A 21,984-nucleotide genomic window follows, 5' to 3' on the forward strand; every position below is an offset into this window, starting at 1 on the left:
CATGAGTTTTTATTTTTTAATATCTACATAATTTTAATTCATTTTTATCTAAGATATAGTTTGTTATTTTAGTATGTCAATTTAGTAAACTAAATAAAAATGAGAAATGTCTGATATAAAATAAAATATTCTTTTATTTATGCATTTACATTGTTTTTCTTTCATTACTATTTTAAAGTTTTACTAATTTTATTGTCATTTATATTATTATTATTTTTGAAACATCTATCTGTTTGTTGTTGTTGTTTATTATTAAGTTATTTTAGTACATTGAGTTAAACTAAATAAATTTCACCTTGGCCAAGCTGAAATGCAATACGTTTAAATTTTTTTTATTTTCTTATTATATTAATATAATTAATATCTTAATAATATCTTCATATTTTATATATTCTTCTTATTATTATTTATGTCTATATAGTTAGTTTTTATTAATTAGTTTTTTAGCACACGTTAAAATAAATGAACATAAGAAATGTTGCCATGGCAACCGGCTCAAATAAAATAAGTTATTTACATTTTATTTAATGTTTTTTTTGTATTTATGGTTTTAGTTTTCGTTAACTATAACAACCCTGCCTCACACAAAAGCACAAAATCTCCTTGACACAGCAAAGAAATGATGACGGCTCATTGTATTTAGTCAGTGCCGGAGAAGAAAGCGATAGAAAGAGCGAGAGAGTCAGTGAAGGGGAGAGAGTTGAGAGAGAAGGGCTCCCCAGCGGGTTTACTGATGAGAAGGCATGCGGGGAGACTGGGGGGGCTCAGCTGGGGCTGTTTGCCCAGCAGTGAACACCCGTCATCAAGGAGCTCATAAAATATTAATCCAGCACACAAAGAGAAGAAGATGGACAGAGTGACCAGAGAAAGACGGAGCGAGAGGGAGAGAGACTGATGCAGGCTGAACGTAATGAATGGACCGAAAGGGAGGGAGGGAGGGGGCCATGGGGTGAAAGTGTGACATGCAGTAATTGGGGGGAAATCTGTGCGGCGGTGGGTGGAAACCATTATTGGCAGGTGGAACAAAAATGGACGCATCCCTGAAATAACGCAGCGAGGGGGAGGAGAGCAAGGAGGAGATGCGGCGAGCAATAAGATGAGAATTGGCACTCATTTAATTACAATTGCTTTAAAATAAAACGGTTCTCATGACAATGGCACGGAATTAGAAATAGCGGCGCGCTTCCGACTGCGGAGGGCCGAGTTTGGAGGAATGGGCTCGGAGCGTATGTTCACATAAGAAGATTTGGCAGGAAGCGCAGCGCCCAACAGTTGTCTCTTTACACTCCTGGAGCCAAGGACTGGGCCCACAACAGAACAATGCTGATTTGTTAGGAGGACTCTAAGCGGCTCTTCATGTCCAAATACACGCTGGCACACAAGGACAGGCGGTGAATAGAGAGCGCACGCACACATCCAGACACACACACATGCGCATCCACACCGGATCAGACATCAATACATATCCAGAGTGTTAATATTCCGGAACAGAGGGAAAAGCTCTTAGGGATGCCTGAAAGCAATAATCAATTTTATTCAGATAGCTGCCTGCGGGATGCGTGTCACACTAGGGACGGTGTTTAAAGTTAAAAGAGAGGCCAATGGCTAGAGCAAACAAACAAGGTTTATCCAGAAACGGGTGATCTAATGTGCTGGTTATGCTCTTATTAAATTAAAAGGATTAGGTTACCTAAAAATAAAACTTCTGTCATCGTTTACTCACCCTCATGTCGGCCCGATCCCGTATGCTGATATTTTTAACACAGCAGATGTGTTAAAAATATGACGAGTCTAAACACTGACCTTCTTTAGAGTGAGCACATCATACAAACTCCAAAAAGGACCAGAGAAAACATCGGAAAACCTCATAAAAGTAGCTCATACGATTCATAAAGTCATGCAGTGGGTTTGTGTGAGGTACTACAGGCAGAAATTTCAGAGTTATTTGTAAAAGAAAAAGAAAAAAATACTCAAATACTCATAAAAGGTGAGTTAGCCAGTTGCAATATTCTGAAGGGCGATGAAATTAGACCGCTGCAGTGGAGGGCAATTTTATTTACATTGATGCATTTGGCAGATGCTTTTATCCAAAGTGTACATTTTAAGTTCATGCTTATGAACTGAACCCTTGACCTTGATGTTGCAAGCATCATGCTACATTGTTTGAGATACATGCAATTATAAATGAAAGAATGAATGAATGAATAAGGGTTTCCCCCTTACACAAAGTCATACGGACAACTTTGTGTGTTTTATTTATTTTATTTAAAAAAAAATTGCCCTTTTCAGCAATGGAAGTGTTTATGTGTGGAGTGAAACTTCCAAATTTCTCCTGTCCACAGAAAAATATCAGCAAAATTGACTTTCATTTGTTTCAGTTTTTCCCCCCATATGTGCATTTTCATTTTTGAGTAAACTACAATGTTAAGAACACCAATGCTTCTGAAAAGTTAGAAAGAGGAAATCCACAGCAGATAAATGAGAACACAGTCTTGGCCGGACACACATTTACCCCGTTGTCTCTAAATAAAGACCTTGTCAGCAAGTTTGTAAACTTTGTGGTTTGCCTGGTGATGCCAATGACTCAAAAAATGAGTTCAGTTCATACCCCATGCACTTTGCAGAACCTGAGGCTGAATCAAAAACAAAACACTGACATTTACTTGCAAAGCAAAACCACACAGAACGAGCATCAGAGAGAAAAGACAAGCAACGGAGTGATTGAACAACAGTGTTACTTTAGCATCATTGATATACTACTATAATTTTAGATTCATTAAAATAATAATAATAAAAAATTATTATATATAATTAAATATAAATATAAATTTAAATATAGCTTAAATAAAATAAGTTTAAGGAGAGATATAGGTTAAAAAAAATCACTAATAGATTTCCCATATTTCCCCGGCTGATTGATTACATTAAGTAGGCTACTATAAACATTTTTGCTTGACAAGTTTTCTCAAATGTCATGTTTGAATATGCAAATGAGCCATTGTCTAATTAAATATGCACTCATTTGCATACACTAGCACCGCAAAAGCCAGAAAAAATACATTGTCAACATATTTTTAAGAATACAATGTTGTATACAATTAGGAAAATGAAAAAAACCTTCAGAATATAGGAATAAAACTGTCAAGTTTGGTGAATGGAAATTCTGTGGAGATTTCTGGCTCAGTGCAGGAGAAAAAATAATAATTTTGAGAAAATGGCCTTTAAAGATATGCACTGACATAGAAATCTACAGATGCAATAAATTAAACACTTAAAAGTCTATTTTGCATGTTTTCTTTTCACTTGTCGAGTCACAAAAAGTTCTTTACGGCTTTAGTTACTGTTAATAACCCTGTTGAAACGAGTGAAAGCAAGAATGCCGAAGAAAGCGTGCATGCATGTGCCCCTCTCTATTGCTGCATGCCTGGCACTGCCAGAAAAGAGTCTCTCTCACAATCAAGGGCACCCAAACTTCAGTCCACATTCCTTCCTCTCCCTCTCTGGTTTGACTTCTTTTTCCATCATTCCCAACACAGAACGTTCCAGTCACGGAAAGCCGCTTAAATGCGCAAATCGCATGCCTATTACAATATCAAAGCAAGACTTGATAAAGATGACAGTGTGTGTGTTAACGGAAGCGCCGTGACCTCCCCGCGTGTTGGACGCCTCTCGTCATGGCCTGAATGGCGCTTCTGTGGCTGAACATGACCGCTGACCTCTTTCTGCTGCAGAGTTTCCTTTTTACATGACGAGCCAAATATCCAGCTCTCTCTGCGCTCTGAGTGGAATAATAAGTCGTCGCTGGATTCCCGAGGATGTTTCGTTTGCGTTTCATTGCCAGAAGCCCCCGAGGCTACAGCAGACGAGAAATAAGTTTTCCTGCACCTCACACACTCTATTAAAGTGTCCTCTTCGGAACGCTTCGTCACAGCAGTTGGGATACGTTAATTGACTATGAATTGAATATATGAATAATTGATGTGTTGTAGCAAATTTGAGCGGTAGGAGAAAAACAGCAGAAAATGGGACTAAAAAAAATAATAAATTAGGCGACTTTGTGAAGTATGAAACACAATAGTGCTTTGAAAAAGCCAGATTAAAACAAGGGGAATATGTGCAACTACATTATAACGTCTTCTGATGAAAATGTGTGCTTTGCATGAGCAAAATGTATTCTGGGTGGTTGCTAGGGTGGTTACTAGGCAAGTTCACCCTCAGGTTTCTAAGATATTCTGGTCTCTAGATATGATTTGGGTGAACTTATGGGATTTTTTTCACAGTTTTATTGTTCACCAGGCAAAAATCAAAGTTTTATTGCTTAGGAAAGTACTGGCACATCTTTCCTCAACGCAAGGCATGATTTGAGGTATCAATCATGTCTGCAGCACAAACTGTGTGGGACAAACGGCACCAATTTTTAGGGATTTAAACAAATGATGTTAGCCTTAGCAAGCACATGATATTCTCCAATAATAACTTGGCTTAACCTGATTAAACTGACTATAGTTTCACATTTTAGAAATGGGTTTTCTTAAAATAAATTTAGCATGTAGACCAAACTCAAATACCTTGTTTGTTGCATGAATTGAGAACTGAACTGAATTGAGTCCAAATGTCTCCAAATGAAATTAGATGTGTCGAAAAAAAAAAAAAAAAATAGAATAAGCCTCAGGTTAACGGTACTAGCTACCAATAATGCAAGATAGCAAGCTATGTAACTTTTTGTAATGCATTGGATAAACAAGGTACAAGAGACCGGTCAATGTATTGGTTTGTGCAGGCATCATATACATTTAAAAAAATGATTTTTCATTTTGCAGTTTAATTTATTAAGCAAGTTAAAGCAGCAATTCTGTTTTCATGACATTTGAATTCAATTTCTTTACATGCAACCCACTTAAATTTGTAAAATGGAGGTTGACTTAATCTGAGAATCACTCTTTTTTTCATTAACTAAAACTAGACAGTGGAGAGTAAATGTGTTCTTTTAAGCATTTGTAAGTAGGAATACCTGTTAGTGTTTAGTGTTAAGTTATATTAGATTTTGAAGAGTTTCTGTTGACCTGCTGTGGTTGTCATAGAGCTGTAAATAGCTTGAGGTTAGTTTGTGGGATGAATACACAGATGCATGATACTTTATGTAATCAACAATAGCTTGTAGCTTCTTACTTTTTCATTGCATTTGCATGCAAAACGTTCTCTGCTAACTGTTCATCTTAACTAGATAAGATGAATTACTGTCAGGGCCACCGCTTCCTATATATAGAATAATCTGCAAAGTGTATACGGTCATCGGCTCATCCTCCTTGTCAGACAATCAAAAAACACTTGCATGCAACATCCTCCCACAACATGAGCACAAGCTCCACGCTTCACCACAGTGAGAACCTCTGGAAACTGTTTACAACTTAACACTGAACAAGTGTTTACATTTACTCAAAAACACTTGAATATACTGGATTCGACTCAAAATAATTGAGCTGATATAACTAAACTAAACTATAAATATAACAGGTGCTGGGTTATTTTTTTAATCCAAATGCTGGGTTCAGCTTGTTGGGTCATTTTATTGGGTTATTTTTAATATTTTTACCCAGGTGCTGGGTCATTTTAATGCTGGGTTGTTTTTTTTGTACATAGCCTCTGGGTTGACCCTGTCTCCAGTGAAACTTCACAACGCAGATGCTGAGAACGCAGGCTTTTTAAGTCCACAAGAGACAGTGGTTCTCACCACCACTGCCGCCGATTTGGTGCACGCTTTCTGGGAAATAAAGGTTTGTATACATTATTTCTTTCATAAAGTTTTAATGTGGTGTAAATTATACAGTATTATTTTAAGCAACGCAACATAAGGACGAGATATTAGTCAGCTGCATTGGTTTCGCGCTGGAAACGCCGTTGCCTTGCATAAATGGATTTTATCCGCTATAATACTGAGTGTAATTTAATTTGATGTTAAAATGTGTTCTCTAATCTCAGTATTGTTTGTTTTTGGGTGGGTCTTGGAGAGGTCATGCCATCGCTCAACTACGAATGAAATACGAGGCTGAGGTCTAAAGTTCGCAGTTCCCCCGCGAACAGCAGCCCTTCACCGCCTCAGATTTCGGCGACGCATCGGAACGAGAATCAGCATTATTTAAATGCTACTTTTAAATGTGCCCTTTTTATTTCTAAAATGCTTGTTAAACGAGTTTAAGTGTATGTAATATTGTAAACTATGCTGTATTCACCCAAATAAATTCAATTTGTCTTGTATTTTGTCCATGGGTGTTCTTGCTTAATAATAAATGTTCATCTTTTGATTATTGCTGTTGCCTCTAGCAATTCTGTGTGTGATTTTTTTGTGAGCCAGCAATATAATAATTTTTAAACAATAGATGACTTAAATTAAACAACCCAGCATGGTGGCTAAAAACGTTTAGCCCAACCAGCTGGGTCAAAATAACCCAGCATGTGTTCTATCCAATATTTACAAAGTGCTGGGTTGCCAAATAACACAAGTTTAATCCAGCATTTTAACAGTGTAGCATCATAAATGTCAATTATGATCAACTTAATACAGTACATCCATGCTGAATAAAAGTATTCATTTCTTACTGGGCCCAAACTTTAATAGCATATCACCGTAACATTAACACAAAAACAACAAGAAAAGAATCAGAAAGTCATCTAAATATCTAAATACTACATTAAACACTAACAATTTTCCTCTTTCTTCATCCATCTCAGAAACACATAAAACAACACTTAAATTTACACTCCCAATCCAGTCCCTTGCAAAGCATGCTGGGAACTGGAAATTCACTGCCCAGTTTCAGGTAATGCAACAAAAATTAATAATGAAGAGGTACACAAATGACTTTCAGTGCAACAAAATCTTGACTAAAAGAATTGTGTAGCTCATTTATTTCTGACCAAGCAGCAAAAAAAAAATATATATATATATATTTCTCGAGTGCACCACTAATGAGTTCGGTTCTGTTTTTTTCCATGCTGGTTATCAGTGTCTCTCTTTACCCAAAACAACAACATTGCCATGCTAGTGCTCACTTGAGCTCAACTTCTACAGACGTAGCCCTGAAGGGCAGGCCCACACAATCTAATGCTGTTGTCTTGCTGTAGTAGTTGTGGCCCGTCCCCAATCCCCTCTCAATCCAAAAAGGAATCTGAAACCCTGTAATGTTGACCCTCAGTACAGTATCCAAACGCCCGAGGCAACATACACAGTGAAAGAATGACGGGGGGCTGGTGAGTAACTGCGGCTGACAGCTCACCTCAACGCCATCAATGTGGCAAAACAGATTTGACAACGAAGGCAAACAACATGGCAGTGGAACAAGAGAACATATTTGATCCAGGAAAACTCTCAATTACTTGGAAACAGCTGTTATTGCACCACAATCCCCATCTCTAAAAAAAAAAAAAAAAAAAATCTTCTTTTATTACCACAACCTACAGTGCGCCACGAGACCCTGGCAGCATCATCATAAATCAAAAGAGATTCAATTATAGAGAAACACATTGGAACGCAATCGTATCAGAACTGCAAAATGGGAGCAGAAGACAATTTTTGGGCTTTATAGTGGGGAAGAATAAGCAATCACTCATCTCAACATGAGGTGATCAAGACAGAAGAAAAGAGACATTCGTTTATGCACAACTACTTCCAGCAGATGTCTGGTCACATTTGCATTCAGCAGCAAAACGTTTTGATTTCAAAGGATGTGTGTGCACACAAGATAATGTTTTTGTAGAATATCCAAATAACCAATTTATCTATCATCCACTGTTTTTGAGCAATATTTGAGGATAAACACTATTTAAACTCTATCAGCAGCATCTGTGGCATATTCTGTCAACCGCTAAAAATACTTTTGTCTTGTTCCTCAGTGTGAAAAGCAGAGATGTGAAGCTGTTCGGAACACATTCATTCTGTAGTTAACAAAACAAATGAATGAACTGCAAAATGTCCAAAGCTGTATCATTTTCTTTCTTCATTGATGCTGCTCTTTTCCACACAATGACAGAACGCAGGGGCTGTCAAGCTCCAAAAAGGCCAAAAAAGCAATATAAATGTAGTACAAACAACTTATTTTAAATCATATGATAGCTTTATATAAGGAACTGTCCAAAATATAAGTCATTAATTGCTGAAAATCCCCTTTGTAGCTTAAAAATCCATGCACACATTTAAATTTGAGATGTTAAAATGCATAGCACCCCGTTTGACACCAACACCGCCATTGGTTCTCATGAGTCTCGTGACATAATCCCAGTGTAAATATGTGGCAGTGTGAAGGAGATTTGAGAATCATTCTAAAAAAGTTTCACCTTTTTGATTAATTTAACTGTTTAGCAGATGGGGTCAACATATTTTGGGGTGTAGCCCAAAATGATAAATTGGCCTATACCTTTTGAGCACAATATCTAACCTGTACAGAACTTGGCATGCAAGGAAAACAGGACATTCTGAGTAAACATGCCAAATTTCAAGAATTTCTGATGCTTGATGGGCTAACGGCATTTGATAACACCAAAGATATCACTCATTCATCTCAAAGTAAATGACAGACGAGGGCTATAACGATAAACATTGTCCACATAAGAAATCATATTAGGTCTAATCTTTTTTTAATTAGTTTGAATCGCTCAATACAGTACTTCCTGATTTCCTTTTTGATGTCAGTTCTTTCTTTTGGTACTTTCACATATTTTTTTAAGCTAAATTCCTTAACTTATACTAATCACATTCAAGACTGCTGACTTTGTGGTAAAAACACATAAAATTAATATAACATAACATAAAATAACATAAAAATAGGTATTGTGTAGGATCTAGAATATGATCATGGAGAATAAGGCATTAATACGTGCTTTATTAGTACTTATACACAGTATAATAGTTAGTAGTGAATAGTGTTACTTAACCAAAAATTTGATAAGTTTTTCTGTCGAATTGTACAGTATGTTTGAGTTCAACAAATGTGGGGAAAAGCTTACAGAAACTGACAATGTAGACACAAATGCTCCAGCCAAACACAATTTGGAGATGACACCTGAAGAACCAGAAGAACAAAATGCTTCAGAAGAACAAAAATAACAACTTCTCCTTTTAATAATAGACAAAGTGAATGATATAGTTTTCAGTGATATGCAACCTGTACATTTCGATGAACATTCCAAAAATATGTTTTAAAGTGCACAAGTGATATGGTTCACAAGTCATACACATTCAAGAAGCATCTGAGACACTCTGCTAAAGAAAAAAGGTAATGAATTTAGAAAGGCATGAGAGTGAACGAATAATATTTTTAAGGAAATTATATTTTTGTTAACGCTTGAGGGTTATAAATAGTTACAGTCGCATCTTTTTAAATATTATCTGCGGTGCTCTATACATGCCTGCAGTGCAAGTGCATTACTCTAAACAAGTTTCCATGTTTCTTTTTTTCCAAAAGGAGGCCAAAATTGTTTACTGTGGTAGTTGATGGCATGCCACAGATGCTGTCCATACTTAAGACTTCAGTGACACACATAGCTGAGATTCTTCTACTTAAGAAAAATCAATAACCCGAAGCACGCTATAGATGCTCTGGTGGGTTCACCCGCTCGACGAGTCGCATGTATGTGCGTGATCAGTGAAACAGATGCTGCTGGGCTCAGACAGCTGTGGAGTAAAGGCACCAATTACAGTGGCAGCCCTGCCTCTGACACACACTATTACACACTCTATAATCTACCCTGCAAATCTCACTCCCACACAGTGTCAAAGGGGAACGAGAGAGAGCGCGAAGCGAAGAGAAAAACAGGCATAGAGAGCGAGAGGGGGGAAGCTTAGAGACATGCAGAGAGTAAATGAGAGAAACGATGGACAGAAGAGGGCTGAAGGACAGGAGAATGAGTATGTATGTAAGATGATGGTGTCATATTTGAACATATACTGATAGGGAAGTCAGATTGCTGGCCTGGGAAAACACTGCCCATAATTGCTGCACTAGGATCAGTTTCCTCTTCTCAAATCCAGCCCATAATTACTTACTGGTCAGAAAAGAAAAACTGAATCTAGAAAAAGTTGGAGCAGAAAAAATTAAGCCCGCATTGTTCGGGTGGAACAATGGTTTTATTTCTGAGGTCACCATATTTTAAAACAATAAAAAAAAAAAAAAAGTGTAATTCTTGGACTAAAAGGTTTTTTAAATACTCAAAGTTTTTTAAGGCTCAAAACAGATATAGATAGATCGTTTATTTATTTTTATAATCATTTATATATTTTTTTCTTTGCATTTTTTTTTTTTTTACGTTTTGGTTTAAGCTTTTTAAAGCTGCAGTCCGTACCTTTTTTTGGTTAAAATGATCCGAAATCAATATTTGAGCAAGTACATAACTAGCCAGTGTTCAAAACTATCGCCTTACTTTAGCCCGATTCACAACGGTTAGCTTATAATAATGTTTTCTAATTTGAGTGGTATGTGGTTGGTTTGAGTGGTTTTCGCTGGAAATTCGAGCATGGCACTGCGAACGTTACGTCACATCTGTAAACATAAAGAAGTTGTCCCGGCTAGCATGCTATCACATGTGAGGATCCTGCAGGTGGCGGATCAATTTTCTCACAGCAGCTGGAATAATGTATCATTTTGATGGTGAATTGCAGGGGCGGACTGGGGCTAAAAAGTGGCCCTGGACTTTCTGGCACAGAGTGGCCCACCACACCCGATCCGCAACACACCACACCATACCATAAACCCACCAGCTCATTATGCACATAGCATTTTTAACATCACTTACTAACATAAAAATATAACACAAATCAGAAATAAAAATGATATATATTTTTCTTAAATTGAAATTCTTATCATTAACATTAATGAATGACTGATTTATTTCTTTACATTATAAGTTGTCTTTCCTGGTGTATATGACAAATAGTAAATAATTTAGAAGACTTTTTACACTTCTCTTTTAAAGAGGGACAGTTTAAGATCACTAAAGTTCAATGCCTACCATAATATCAGTCCATATGACACAATGCTCTGCTCTAAAAGACTTGGAATGTAGTGCAAAATGTGTACTGCTTTTATGATGCCTTTCTATAGGACCTTCAGAAATCATTCTAATATGCTGATTTGCTGTTCAAGAAACATTTATGATTATTATCAATGTTGAAAACAGTTGTGCTGCTTCATATTTTTGTGGAAACATTACCATTCAGTCTAGGGCAGGATTAAAATAATAATAATAATAATATATTATATATATATATATATATATATATATATACACATTAATACTTTTATTCAACGGTTGCATTAAATTTAGTTAAGTGACAGTAAAGATATTTATACTTATTACAAATGATTTATGTTTCAAAAAAATGCTGTTCTTTACGTTTGTATTCATCAAATAATCCTGAAAAAGTTCAAGTATCACAGTTTCCACAAATATATTAAGCAAACACAAACACTTTTCAGTATTGATAATAATAAGAACTATTAGTAATAATTGATCACAAATAATAAGTGATAATAATTAAGCACCAAATCAGCATATTAGAACGATTTCTGAAGGATCATGTGACACTGAAGACTGGAGTAATGATGCTGAAAATTCAGCTTTACGCTCAGAAATAAATTAAATTTAAAAATAATTTATTGTAATGCTTTTTTCCTCAGTTGGTCAGAACAAACGTGGCAGACTTGTTACTTCCTTGTTCAGATGACAATATATACGGTGAAAATTCTTATTTGGGTCATATATTCCAAGACATAGGCTAGAATCTGTGATTGCGAAGTACAGTAAACATCCACACCGGTGTGTGACTGGCAGCTACACATTCACCTCAAAACATTAGATTCATCCGCGCTGGAGCCGTGCCGACTCACAACCCACGCAAGCAAGATAAATCCGCAAGTAACTGCAATTCCAGGTTTTCAAACAGAGATGGCGACAAAGAGGCAAAACTTACGGACTGCAGCTTTAACTTTAAAGTGCCCCTATTATGCCATTTTTAAGGTTGTTAATATTGTTTGAGTTTCCTAAAACAGGTTTACATGCCTCCAAGGTCAAAAACACTTTAGTTTTCTCAAAATATAGCTTAAATTTTACCTCATTTGTAAATGATTCCTAAACGACTCAGGCGAAGCATTTCAAAGAATCAGTCTCTCTAAACCCCTCCTTTCCGTGAGCCCTCGCTGCTGTGATTGGTCAGATGGCTCAGTCCTTTGTGATCGGTCTACTGCGTACAGCACGAATGACAGCCCGTGGGCGGACATTATACAAATGTGTTAATTTGTGATGTACAGTTGTAACAGAATAAGATTCGAATTCCTGACGCCTCGTTTAGGCGATTGAGAGCCGACTCTTTTTTTTGATAGACAATAACTTTATATATCGTGCACTTTCGGCTTCACAACTTTACAGAACGTTTATGTTCACGTACTGCTACATGACACACTGCATGAAAGGTAATATTAGAAAAGGCATAACAGGGGCACTTTAAGTTTAAAATTTTTGATTTTTTAAATTATTACATTTTTTCAAAATTTTTATTTTATTATTGTGTGTGTGTGTATATGATATACACGATATATGATATAAAATTAAAATTTTGAGTGTATATATTATTTTATATCATTTGTGTGCTTGTGAATTTAATCTGATTTGTTTGTATGTGGGTACACTATACACTAATATATGCATTGCTAAGCATATGCGCCCTCAGATTCTAGTTTTTCAAATAGTTGTATCTCGGCCAAATATTGTCCTATTCTAACAAACCATACATCAATGGAAAGCTTATTTATTTTAGCTGCTTTCAGATGATGTACAATTCTCTTATGACTATTTTAGTTTATTTTGTGGTCCAGGGTCACATGAAACACAAGACAAACAGGAAGTGGAGAACAGAGAGCAGAACAGAATTAAAGGAAGTACAGGGGAAGAGTAGAAAGTAAGGACAACCGTGGAGCGAGAGAAAGGAAGAGGGTGTTCACAGAGATAGCGGCATGTGGAGAAGCAGATTTTGGCTTGAATAAGCGATCCTGTCTGGACGTCCCTCTCGGCAGAGATCACTGTCATTAAAGTGCTACATGAGAAGACGCTCAGGATGTGTGCGCAGAGGCCTGGAGCGAGAGAGAGTGGGCTACATCCTCCCAAAACCCAGCCAGGGAGGACCCTCTGCTGTAAACAGAACCCAACACAGATACACACACACAGCTCTAGTGAACACTCCCTCACCAACCAGCCGCAGGCACGCCTCCTTATTAGCTAGAAGAGTAAATCAGCACAGAGAAACTGGAGATCTCCAGGGAGAGAGCGAGCAAGCGAGTGAGCTCTGTCACGGGTGCTAATTTTACAATCTAAATGACTCTTGTCTACACACTATGGTAGTTCTGTTCCAAAACCTAGTGACCCAGCAAGTACAAAACGCTTTTACACTGCTTTCACAGCACTGCATTTTGGTTGCCGTTATTCGGTGCATTAGAACATTTTAAAAACTTTCTGGAAACTTAGAATTGAGAAAAAAAGAAAAAAAATTAAACATAATGTGCAGTTTATGGACTTGAAGCACCAAAATTATTAGTAGCAAAGTGCAACTTTAAAGAAATGTTGCATTGTATTTACAAAAATGTCAGATTTTTTTTTTACAAAGTTTGGGAGACGTTTTATATCACATTTGTTTTCTTAAAGCACAAGCAAAATGTCAATATAACTTGTTTTTACTGCAGATGAAAAATTTAACTGCAACATTTATGGGACATGATGCTCTCCAAGGCTGCATTTATTTAATAAAAAGAAATACAGTCAAAACAGAAATATTGTGAAATATTATTACAATTTAAAATAACTATTTCTATTCAAATATATTTTAAAATGAAATTTATTCCTGTGATAATATGTAAAAAATACAACCACATTACAATATACTGCTTTCTAATGTTTTTTATTTATAAATTCTAATATAATATTAGATTAATATATACTAATTGAATATAATATCAAATGATAAATAATATAAAAATAAATGTAATATTTCAATTTCAAGAGACTTTCAACCAGCATAACAAAAATGTTTTTGAACCAAATCAACTGCACTGCATTTAAAGTATTGTTCAATTGCACTTCCCAAAAAAGGAAGTTGGCAACTCAGACTTTCCGAGCCGAAGCAGTCACTTATGACATTCCATTCGCGTTAGGATGCTCCCTACGTGGGCAGCAGAGAGCAGGGCAGCTCACTAGGCTGTACAATAGAACTGTTGAGTGAGTTGTTAAAGGGGTTCACTTGAACTTTATAGACAGAAACACAAAAGGCAAATTGGTTTTGCAACCATGTGCCCTCTTGACCCTCGTTTTGTAGTTAACAAGCCAAATTGCATTTCGCACCTCAAAGACAAACAGCCCTAACCACATGCTCGAAAGCAGGATGGAGAGAGAGAACGAGTGAGCGAGTGAGACACAGACAGAACGGAGGGAAAACAGGAGCAGACAATTGCAGGAAAACAACTCAGAGGCCCAAAGAGGAAGAGACCGGGAGACAAACAAAAGACAGACATACAGAGAGAGAGAGAGAGAGAGAGAGACAGCATGATGAAGGACAGAGTTCTGCGTGGCACACACACACACACACACACACACCCAGCCGCCGACCTTTCCCGTTTTACACAGTGGTTTCATTGTAAGCATTCATGTGGCCGCTGTAACCCAAACAAATAAAAAGACTTCAAAACAGCTGCGAAATCTATTTGCCAGAGACCGTGTCCATAAACAGTGGCTAAACGAGTGTGGGAGAGATGGAGATTATGGGCGTGTGGATTCGAATGCGTTTCTGTGTGATAAAAACAGCTCTGGGATTAGACTGCAGTGCAGTTATGGGAGACGGAGCTTTGTTAAACATTCAGAGTGGAAAAGCCCAGCCTTACCATCAGATAATAACGTGGGATGGGAAGAAAGAAAGAGAAACAGACAGTATACAGTATGTTGTGTGTTAGTATAATTATGAAACCTCAAGTGCCCCAATCAGATTGAATCGCCACCCAAAGGGCATTTTAATTGCTCTGAGATGACCTTATATAACTCAAGAGACTTCAGTGACTTCTTAGCTAAAGTCAATGTGAAGCAGCATTTCATAAATGTGACATTTTTATGATTCTATCCATCAGGAATTGAGTGGATAGTGAAAGGTGGGCATTATATACTAGAATGGAGCCAGACGGGTCACCTAAATGTGCCATCCCATTCTGAAACACCTCCTGCAGCTACTTTTGAGGAGACTGGCAGTAGCCTGAAACCATATATACCTCTGGTGTGACTTTATATGCAGACCTTGAGCCAAAAGCTCATCACCAAACACCAATGACTTGTACATAAGGGTACTGTCATTTTAGACACGTCCAAAACTGTTGCAACAGAGATGGAAATACAATTTTTAAATACATTAATTGTTTCTATCTTTGTTGCCACAGTTTTGTTAGTGCTTTTTTCTGTTCTAAAGAAGGGGGTGTCCCAACACTTTTGTCCTTATAGTGTCTATACAAGTCATTGGTGTTTGGTGATGAGTTTTTGGCTCAAGGTCTGCATTTAAAGTCACACCAGAGGTGTTCAGCTGGGATCAGGACTTGGCTTTCTGCAGACCAGTCAAGTTCTTCCACACTGACTCAATCAATCATGTCTTTTTGAACCGTGTCTTTTACACAGAGGCACTGTCATGTTAGAATAGAAAAGGGTCCTGTCCAAACTGTTGCTATAAAATTAGAAGCACACAATTCCCTAGAATATCATTATATGCTTCAACATTAAGATTTGTACTCATAGAAATTACTAAAGTAGTCAAACATGCTCATTAGAAGGGGGTGACCCAATACTTTTGGCAATATAGTGTATTTGCTTAGAACTGTTTTTGTTTGTAAATGATGCTTGATCTGTGAATATTTTCATTCTGATTCAAACCAGTTGACGTCTTACCTGGAGAAAGCAATATTATGGAAAGAGGACTTGTATTTTAGCCAGAAACAGTTTGAAGTTAAAAATGTCTTAATGATGGATTTGTTTCTTACAAACATGCAGCTTTTGGCTTCGTAACATGTTAATTGATGGAGTGGTGTGGATTACTTGTGAATTATTGTGATGTTTTTATCAACTGTTTGGACTCTCATTGTGACGGCACCCATTCACTGCAGAGGATCCATTGGTGAGCAAATGATGTAATGTTAAACTCATCTACTTCTTGGATGGCCTGAGGGTAAATTTTCAGCAAATTTACATTTTTAGGTAACCTAGTGCTTTAACTGATTGTTTATTTATTTATTTTTAGCTTATTTACTGTTTGTTTTTGTTGTTGTTTTCTCTTTTTATCTACCCTATAAACCTCTAATCAGAACATACTATTACATGGTATTATTTTAGCCAGTTTATGGCATGTGCGACCAAACTACATTTCCCATGATTCTACGGGGCATCACAAAAAACGATAAAAGCATCATTTTAACTCCTATAACAAATCCCGTGCTCTTCGATTTAGGCCACAAAAGCATCCTGCCTTTGTCAGGAAGCGTAAAAGAGAGCGTGAAATATGAACTCGCCCAACACATTCATTTTGTTCCAACTAAAACCACTCGAACACCCATCATGTCGTAATTACTCCCATGTAGAAACTCCTCAGGAGGACCTGAAGGGAGCAAAAGCCCCCCACTGCAAAACCAAGAAACTCAGTTAGCGTGCTTCCCAAATGGAGGAAAATGTGTCTGTGTGCCTTTGGTGAGTCAATGAGAGTAAATAAAGAGCCGCAGTCGGTAATGTGATGTTACAGCAGGACTGGAGAGCATTTAAAGCGGTTTAAGTTTGAAGAGCTCTTTTCATGTGAAGAGCGCTGCCATATTTCAAAAGCACACAGAGACGGAGAAAAAGAGAAGCTGCAGCCGAACGCCTCCGCCAACTTCTACCGTAACCGCATCGCAGCTATTTTGGCGACAGTCGGGAAACAGCGACGATCCAGAAGCCCATCGGGGGGATAAGTACCTCGTTTTCGCTTAAATGTGTGCTAGATTATTTCTGACTAAATCCTCAAACGGTGTGGTATCTGCCATCCTCAGATGCATGAGGGATTTAGGACAAAGCAGCTATGGGTCAATGCGACTGTTTCTTATGTATAAAGCATAAAAACAAAAACACTAAGCTGCTTGTTATGAATAGAACCTAAATAAAACTAGTGCCCTACTCAAACAAAGACAAACTGGTATTCATCATAATTACATTACAATTGTGAATGTCTAAAATATAGTGTTTGTATGGTTAATGGGGAATAGGGAGTTATTTTCCTGCAAAATGTGAAAGAAGCGCATCTACAACTGTTTTCCAATGTTTGTACATTTTAGTGGTTTACTTTCATGTATGAACAGATTGATTGATATCCTCCTTTTTGTTCAAAATATATTTATTTAAATAAATGTATTATTGTTTCTTTTCATCCACCTTGAATACTTCATTAAAAATTATTTATAAATCACAAATAATAATAAAAAAAATAATTTATTAACTGGTCATTAATTTATATTTATCTATTTATTTATAATTTCTTTGTTTAATCATTACCTTTTACTTTAAATGTAAATATTTACAATGTATATATTTACTTATTTTTTGTATTGTTTTTCATTTTTCCTCCATGAAACAAATCATAAAAATATAAAAATAATAAAAATTAATTTCAGTATTAACGGATTGATTGTTTATTCATTTAAAATTATTTTAATTATTTTATCATTACCTCCTATAGTTCATTATTTATTTAGTCATTCATTCTGTTATTTTTTCTGTTTCCTCCATGCTGTAAACCTTATAAAAATTACAAATAATATATATATAAAGAATAAAAAAGAATCTGTATTCTTTTTACATAATAATAAACAAAAAAAAGAATAGCGTAGCTACTGGGCTTCAAAGAAATCGAGATTCCTGATTCTAGAACAAAAAAATTAATTACAGCTTATATGGAGATTTTGCTATTGTTTGGAAAGGAAGAGGTGCCCTCCCGGAAACCCTGTTGGGAAAATGCACGGGATATCAAAAAAAGTCATGCATTTTTAATGGCACTTTCAGCACATCCTCGACAGAAGTTCTGCGATTGTGCTGGGTGCATGATGACAGGCAATTGGGAAAGTAACACAGCGGTTGGCGTGATCAAGAGCCCTTCACGCAAACACACACACACTCTGTCACCACACTTGACGCCATCCGTGTCTGAGCTGGGAGCTTCCTAATCTGTCTGCACCCAGCGAGGAGGCCCGTCCTCTGCCTTAATCTCTCAGGGAGAAAATCCGGGTGTCCCTTTGCCTCTGAAAGACACTCCCACCGCACTGCCACACCTCAAACACAACCGACACACACACACCGTGCTTTGATCGGCGCTAAAACACGCCACAGTTGATCCGTGCAAATAGCAAATGACCCATTATGACATCACAAAAACTGGCAGCAAAACAAACTAAGACCCGAGAGCCGCCACAATGACCCGTCGCGGCGTTATCAGAGAGGGGTCTGTAAATATGATCCAGAGGATCTTCATCTGAAATTCATGAGCCGTCGAGTGTCGACTTGTTCACAGGGGTTTTGTTTGTTGTCGAATTCCCATCAAATGAAAGTGTTTTGCAAAGAAGGGGATAGAGAGGATGTTATCGTCTGTTCACCCTCATGTAACCTAAAACAGAATGGGACACAAAAGTACTTACACTACCATTTTGAAAGAAAGTAATACATTTATTCAGCAAGGATGCATTAAATTGATCAAAAGTGACGGTCAAGACTTATACAATGTTACAAAAAGATTTCTATTTCAAATAAATGCTGTTCTTTTGAACATTCCATTCATCACAGAATCCTGAAAAATAAAAGTATCAAGGTTTCCAACAAAATACTCAACAGCACGACTGTTTTCATAACTACAGAGCAGCAAATCATGTGACACTGAAGACTGGAGTAATGATGCTGAATATTCAGCTTTGATCACTGGAATAAATTAGATTTTACAGCATATTAAAATAGAAAATACTTCATTTAAATGTTAATAATATTTCAAAATATTACAGTTTTTACTGTATTTTTATCAAATAAATGCATAAAAGACAAAATTCTTACCAACCCAAAACTTTTGAATGTCACTCTATTGGAGACGGGCCAGGCTGCTCCATATAATAAAAGTCAAGCTCCTAAAACTACCATAAAAGTAGTTCATATGACTAATTTTCTATATACTAAATCTGTTAAAGTTATACATGTAACTCGGTGTAAGGAACAGACTGAAAGTGTAAGTCATGTACGTCGCAGCTCTGATTCATGCTGATATTCAAACATGTGAAGTTCACAATATACACGAGGATATGCAATGATAATGAATGTTTTATTTATATAGGAGTCCACATGAAAAATGTGCAAATTGCATACCTTCCCCAACCCTTGCATGTTTGTTTATTAAACATTTTTGGCTAATCTGATAATGCATTCAGCTACCAACAAAAGTGCAGTAATCTTTTCTCAATATAACACACTTTTCCATGCACCATTGCACATTTACCACCAAAAATGACTGCTGATTTAATCTGGGCCTAATTACCAGCTGCATGGGAAGTTAACCGCTACAAAAGCAGGGCGTAACTGTGCTACTCAACTAAACTGTGACCAATTATCTGCGAAACTCCCTGGACATCACAGAGGAGATTGGCTTATTTGCGAAACCAAGTGATCAATGCGCACTTTCAGCGGGTCATGCTGTGCGGTTGCACTCATGCTCAATGCAATGATGCAGTTTGGTCTGCTTTTATGGTTCTTTTTGCTCTCAGAGCAATACTTTGTGAAAATGAGGGGATATTACTGCAAACAATGATTTGAAAAGGGAATTGTGCATATAATAACTGTTTTAAGGGGTTTGATTTGGCATAGTGGAAAATGGCAAAAAGCTCTTTGTGTCGACCTCTGCCATAGACAGAAGGAGAACACAAAACAGATTTACTGGTTCTCACTCATATCTGTAAACTTGCCAGGTTTCAATATGATCATCAATGACATCTCAGAGCAACAATGGCGCTTTAAATTGTATCTATACATGCAATTTATCTATACTTTTGTTTCTATTTAATTATATTTAGTTATATATTTAATATAGTTTATTAATATATATGAATATTTTACATATTTAAATAAATATTTTAATATTTAAATAAATATTATATTTTTAAATTATTCTAAAATAATAATTTTATATTATTATTTTATAATATGACTATAATATCACACCACTGGAAAAGTCTCTCAGCTTCGAGGTGTGTGTGTGTGTATGTATATATATATATATCAGGGCTCGCAAAATTTCAAAATCTCTGGTAGCCCTTCGGGCAGGTACTCTTCATATTTTGGTAGCCCGAAAATTAATTTAACTAGCCCAAATAAAATAAAGACCATAAATGTCAATCAAAAACATTTTCAATACACAAATATCAACGAATATCAAGGAAAGATTTTTATTTTACTATTTACAAGGTATCTGCAGAATTCTTAAAAATCTATTTAAGGCAATTTGAAAAATTATTTCTAATACCATTTAACATATTTAAAACTGTCTAAGGCCTTAAAAACTCTTCAGTTTAGTTGAATCAAATTTAAGGACCCGTGGGAGCAATGTTCCCTCTAATTGTTTTTCTTGCTGAGCAAAAGCATTCTTTATACCAGACCTGTACAGCATGCACACAAATAAAGTGTGTAAAGTGTTTGATTTGACCCTTGATGTAACTAAATGATGTACATTTTAGGTTACCTGAGAAAACATTTTTACTGTACAATACACTGCAGTTCAAAAGTTTGGATAAATAACGTTTTTTAAAGAAGTTTCTTATGCTCATCAAGGCTGTATCTATTTGCTAAAAAATATTTAATATTATTTCACAAAATAATATTGTGAAATATTATTGCAATTTAAAATAAATGTTTTCTATTTTAATATACTTTAAAATGTATTTAATTCCTGTGAAGCAAAGCAGTATTTTCAGAGTCACATGATCCTTTAGAAATCATTCTAATATGCAGATTTTTAATCAATATTGGAAGCAGTTGTACTGCTTTTTTATTATTTTTATACTGTATTTTTTGGGACCTGTGATATTTAAAAAAAAAAAAAAAAAAGTTAAAAAGAACAGTGATTAATCAAAATAGAGATTTTGTTACAATATAAACTATTCAAAATAATTTTTTTTTTCTTTTTTAAAGATACTTCAAAAAAGTTTAACGAAAGTTAAATAAACTTTATTCAGCAAGGATGTGTTAAATGGATCAAACAGATAGGAAAGACTTCTATTTTTAGAAAATATTTCTATTTTGAATAAATGCTGTTCTTTTAAACTTTTTATTAATCAAAGAATCAAAGAAAAAAGAAACAGGTTCCAAATAAGTATTAAGCAGCACAACAGTTTCAACACTGATAATAAATCAGCATATTAGGATGATTTCTGAAGGATCATGGGACACTGCTGGAGTAATGATGCTGAAAATTCAGCTTTGATCTCAGGAATAAATGCTATTTTAAAGTATAGGTATTAAAATTGGAAACCAATATTAGAAATTGCAATATTTCACTATATCACAGTTTTTTTCTGTATTTTTGAAATGAATACAGCCTTGATGAGCAAGAGACTCAAAGTCAAAGACTCAAAAACAAGGTCAATTATTTATCAGGTTTATAATATAGCCCTAACATAATATATTATCAAAACAAGCTGTTTAAGCTGATAGAATAGAATAGAATAGAATAGAATAGAATAGAATACCAACTGAAGCAAAACTTAAGCTGAGATCTGTAAGTTAAATATAAAAAAACCGTGAACATATGAATTCTTCTATAGCTGTCTAAACATCGTTATTTGTACAATACTCTTGTGTGTGACTGTACATGTTTCAGAGTTTTGTTACCCATCCTTTGCTATTTCCAGCATTTAATCAAGCCACTCT

General features: G+C 35.9%; 1 protein-coding gene across 1 annotated transcript in view; it reads right to left on the reverse strand.

Moving 5' to 3' along the window:
• The window catches only part of plxnb3 (plexin B3), a 72,930-nt gene that overhangs the window by 42,090 nt on the left and 8,856 nt on the right, over positions 1-21,984 (reverse strand). The window lies entirely within an intron of this gene.

The sequence above is a fragment of the Barbus barbus genome (assembly GCF_936440315.1).
Source record: "Barbus barbus genome assembly, chromosome: 28".
Taxonomy (NCBI): domain Eukaryota; kingdom Metazoa; phylum Chordata; class Actinopteri; order Cypriniformes; family Cyprinidae; genus Barbus; species Barbus barbus.